Source organism: Rhinolophus sinicus, linkage group LG05 (assembly GCF_036562045.2).
Source record: "Rhinolophus sinicus isolate RSC01 linkage group LG05, ASM3656204v1, whole genome shotgun sequence".
Lineage (NCBI taxonomy): Eukaryota > Metazoa > Chordata > Mammalia > Chiroptera > Rhinolophidae > Rhinolophus > Rhinolophus sinicus.
Window position 1 is genome coordinate 72,483,442 of NC_133755.1, and position 5,704 is coordinate 72,489,145.

The following is a 5,704-nucleotide window of genomic DNA, read 5'->3' on the forward strand; positions in this document are numbered from 1 at the left end:
GAGGGCAAGGTAGGAGGCAGGCAGTAGAAAGCTGTAAAAATGAATGAGAAGAGCAGAGGAGCAGAGTGCGGGGTTAGCATGGACAAAAGAGAAAGAGGAAAGAGGAGCCAACATGTCCCATGGCTGACTGTGAATGTCTATCTATTTACCTGTTGCCTGAATAGACTGGACTCCTGGCTGGAAGGCAGAAGGGATCAGGGAGAGGTCTGGCATGGCTTGGGTGAAGCTCCCAATCTGTGTTTTACCAGATGGTCAGTCCAGGTGAAAATTTATGATGTTCCATTGTGTCTTTCATAATAAACAGTGGAGATTTCTTTCATTTCAAATAAAATATGTTGGGCTTTAAAAAGTGTATTAATACAAAGGACTTTCTTTCTCAGCCTCCATTATACTTTTCTTTCTTTGATTCTACATTTTCTCCTTTCCAGATTCTCTACTGCATGTTTGCTCATGTGTCATTTCCTTTTCATGGATTTTCCACATTTTCAGCCTGTCCTTCATCAAAGAAATATATCAATATATGTTTCTATTTAATCAATCCGCCAACATTTGCTGAACATTTTCTGCATGTTAGACTTGTAGACCAAATAGGATAAGCATACCTAAAAATGTGGCCCTCTGCTCATAGAGAACATCTAGGACAGAGGAGAAATAAACCATATGCACAAATAACAGACGCAAAAGTAGCATAAGCATAGATAACTCTAATACAAGGACATTCCCTTCATATTAAGAAGTAATCCTTTGTTGCTCATTTGTAACCCCAATCTTAGCTACCTATCCTTGCTCTCTGAAGAGGACAGAAAAACACAAAAAGTTTTTTTTCTCCCCAATCAACCAGGTTTTGCTTTCTATTTCCAAAATAAACTGCACCAGCAGGCTCAAATTCTCACTAGTTTCCCGCTGTCTAGTGGGCTCAGATTCACCGTGGGTCAAGGTAGAAATACGGACCAACCACATGAGGGTGTTGGACTGAGACAACATTGGTTTTAGATCTATAAATACACTAGGTCGAGTTCCATAGATTATTCTTAATGTGTTACAGTTTTTACAAAATCTAGGCAAATGGCTAGATAGAAAGCAGGAAAAAGAGCAATCTAGAAATTTACAGTCTTCTGAGTCCAAGGGGCAGTTTCACACCAGTAAATGGTGAAACAAATATTTTCCTTTACTGAAATATCAATCAAATAATTACAACATAGCAAATAATAAGTAGTTCCATTGTCAGACAAAGTAATGAGACAAATAACTATAATTGGATCTGAGAAAATGCACCAAGTGATGGTCTCACAGTCTGAGGTGTCCTGAGTTTCAGTTACTCAGTCTTTTGTTGCTGTGCATTTGAGAAAAACACAATACTTTTTCTCACTGTAACAAGTGGAAAGAAAGAATGTGACATTAAAACAATTAAAAGACTCAAAATGTCTTTTTAAAATCACCTAAGAATATTCTCATGAAGAAAAAAAAAATTTAGATAAGTATAAGCAGGGCAATTGCCTAGATACTTGCTAAGCACAAATACTATTTGAAGATGGACGTGGCAAGAAGATATAAAGATTACTAAGAACATAATAAAAACATGACAATAAGTCATGTGATAACTTGAAAAAGTGAAAATTCTATTCTAAAGTAGTATTGCTCTAACTTCTGCTCGTGGATAGGTCTGATTTATTTTTAAGATCGCACTAACAGAATTTGCTAATTGATTGGATATAGATTTTAAGAGAAATATAAGAGTAAAATTGACTCCAAATATTTAGGTCTGAGCATTCTTTACAACCAGTAATAACTTAGCATGAACAATTATCATCTTCATTGTCAAAAAGTGGACATTCTTAATCCAGTTGCCCCTTTGCATCAAGAAAGGTGCTTGTATATTTCTCCTGGACAAAAGTCTATGTCTGCTATTCACTTAAGCATATTTCCCGGCAAAATCTCTGAGTCCTTACTTCCTCTTTCTAGACCCTTCTCAGAAAAGAAATGAACATTTAAAAATTTTGAACAGCAAAATCGTTTTCTGAAAGGCACTGGAGGCCACCCTACCTCTATCTCTACCCTCAGCCTCCCCATTCAGTGCTCTGATGCTGATTAATTAATTTGTTTATTGAAAACATATTTAATACCTATTTACACATGCAACTATGGTATAAAAAGATTAATATTTCTTTAATTATTATTTTTCCAGAGCATCCTTTGAAGTGACTTAGATGGCCATAGTCATATTTAAATATTATCTTTCCTCAAACATCTTTGGGATTTTCTACTGGACTAGACTTAGGATCCAGCCTATGAGTCACATGAGAGAGATGAACATACCCGTAAGTGTTTTTAGCCAAGCTTGACTTGGGAGTAAAATAATATTTTAATTTATATATTCAACACACATTTTTGGACACCAACTATGTTCCAGGCACTGTTCTAAGCATCAGGGATTAATCAGTGAAAAAGTTTCTGCTTGAAATATCTTTGACTTTTTGTTTCCAAAATTTAATTTAATATTGTTTCCAAAATTTAAGTCAAACCTTAAACAACAAAAATTTGCCAGCATTAAGAACTTTTAGAAGAATATGCTAAGACTAAGGACCAGAGGTGGTCCTTCTGTGTGGGAAGCATGACAAAAATCCCAGAAATAAGTAGAGAGCCTCTCTAGACAACTATTTTGCATGACTATCATCTGTTTTATAGCCACACCTACAAATAAGGATTAAAGGATATAATAAAAAGTTGGAGCTTCTGCACCTGTCTTCCACCTTTCCCTCTTCTCTGGCCGGTTGCCTCCATCATCGTTAGAGTCTCAGCTTAGGTCTCACCTCACCTGTCCTTCAATCCATCCATCCATCTGTGGATGGAAAAGGAGCCACACGTTAAACCTGACCAAGCTCAGGAGACTGACAATAACCACATAGGATGGTCTGAACATAAAAATTCCTAACTAAAAGTGAGTAGGGTCTGGTGGTCACATCCTTGGCCTGTGGCTTCCTTGACAAAGGTCAATCTCTACCTTGAGTGAGCCCATCTGTTGTCTTCTTGCATCTAAGGTAACATACCCTTGGAATGTCAGAGTAATCCCTTTCCAGACCTCCCAGGGGGCACAACCCACCACACCAGAGCAGGAAACTACAGAATCCCTCACTGTTACCTTGTTCGCTGAGTAACATCGCTATGTGCTGTAAAATGCTATTAACTGTCCTGTACCCACCAATGTAAAAGAAGTGTATGTCTCTCCATTTTGCTTTTGATCCAATCCTGGAGATTTCTCCGCTTTGCTTTCTCCCACCTCTTTAATCTACAACCAACGGATTTCATGTAACCTTCCTCCTTTGATTCTATGTATAAAATGAGTTGCCAACTGCCATTTTCCAGAGCATTTCTCAATCCGTTGAGACTTTACTTCCCAGCAATTGTTGTCAGTTTGGCTTAAATAAACTCTCTAAGCTCTCTCTTACGCTGGATGTTTTTTCGTCAACACATCCATCTCCATCCATCCATCCAACAAATATTTATTGTGCCAGGTATGTGCCCCCTCAGTAAAAGGAATGCAAAATTGAAAAGAATAATTGTCTCCTGGCATTTCTCTTTGTTAGGTTGGGAAAAAGACAACAAACAAACAATTAGAAGCAGTAAGGTAGGTGCTGAGACAGAGGACTCCATAAGTTTTGTGGAGAACAAATGAGGAACATTTAACTAGACAAACGTAAGTGTGCATTCAAATAAACTTTAATCAAAGCTGAGATAACTTATCAGTATCTTATGGGGTTTGTCAAATGATGGATGCTTGGGGCAGGGAGGTTCTTATAAGAATGATCACAGGACAGACTAACTGCTGGGATATTGATGCACACATGATTGGCTTACATGGTGTCTCCTTCATTAGAGTGTGAGCTCTGCCAGGGGAAGCACTAACTGATTCAGTTTCTGTATCTCTGGGGCATGGACCAATGCCTAGCAAATTGGGCTTAGTTGGTGCTAAGCAAATGCCTGTTGGAGTGACTGAACTGTTACTGTACTTGTAAAAACAAATGAACATATCCGGGCAAATTGAAAAAAAAAAAATTCAAGTGCCACTGTTAAATAATGACTGGTAGAAAGAGGTCTATTTTCTTTGTTGGGCCATTTTTGAGTTTTAATAATCAGCCATGCCAACCAGCAGAATCTGTGTATCAGAATTAATGGAGTTTCTGACGTACAAATCCCATAAAGATTACGTTATGTGGGCTTACATCAGGAGAACGGTTTGAAAGAGATAAACCCTGAAGAAAACATGAGGATATGGGCTGCTTGGAAGTGAAAAAGTCAGAGAACTGCCTAATTTGAAACAAAACTAGTTTATATGTAAAGTATCTGTAAATGAATGGGTTTCCTTCATTAAAGAGCCTGGTTGTAGTATGTTAGAATAAGGAGTCAGATGCAAGTACAACATAACATAAGCATTTCCCAACCAATAGAGGGTCTTACAACATTATTTCCACAGAACAAGGTTAGTACTGAAAATGTGATGAACTTTCTTGGAAAAATAAATAAGAAGCCTTTATCACCAAATGTAAAACTACTGAAACTGTGAAAATACTTGAGAGCAGTAATTGTGACTCCAATAGTCTTTACGTATAGGGCCAAATCGACTGTGTTTCTTGGCGAGTCCTTATTTTGGTCACAATAATATCAATTAATTCAATCGCTCTCTCCTGTCACTGAAAAAGGAGGCCTGCCCTGAGCCAAAGGGTGATCTTAGTCATTGACACAGCTTCATTCGTTCATACATTCATTTATTGGACATTTACTCCTATGTGCCAAAATTACAAAGATGAATTATGCATATTCCTTATCCTCAAACAACTTGTGGTCTACTAGAGGGAGATACACATGTGGATTAAGGGCAATAAAGTGTACAGAGAGCATGGAGGGTAGAGAGGAAAGGTTCTACAGAGAACGATGATACAGGGAGACATGGCCTGAGAATCAGCCTCTCCTGGGGACGAGGGCAAGAGATACTTGGAGGGAAATCTGCTCAGCAAAGGAGGCGATAAAGCAAAGGTGTGGGAGTGTGACACACACTGTTTTGTCATGGTTAGAGCAAAGCTCAGGGGATAAAGAGTACTACAAGAGATGAGGCTGGAGATTGGGAAGGACAAGGGAATGTGAGCCTGGGCGAAGCAGGGCTTGACTCAGAGGAATTGGGAAATCAGGTCTCAGAAAGGATATCAGGAGGCACCAACACGTTATGGGACTTGGCGTATTCAAAAGATGACTTCGGCACCCTAGGAGAAGAATGGGCAGAACCAGGGGACGTGGGATTCATCCCCACCTTCCTTCTTAAATATTTTACTTAATTTCATTTTAAAATGTAAATTTAACTGTCCTATGAGCCTCCACAGGCAGTGAGTGCTCTGAAGACACAACGTTGCTTATGCAGGATTTTGTTCTGTGGGAAGTGAAACCTGACTCAGGAGCAAACCTTAGACAAACCTAAAAGGAGGAATGTTCTAATAAAAAATAATAATAAATTAAAGTTTCTTTAAAAATGTCAATATTGTAAAGAAAAAAGGCTGAGGAAGTAGTCCAGAAGAAAAGAAGCTAAAGAGACGTGACACTAAATATAAGGGAAGGGGGAAAATGTTCTAAAGATCACTATTGGGTCTGTGGGCAAAACCGGAATATGAATAATACATAAAATATTGTATCAATGTGAAATGTATTTAATTTATTG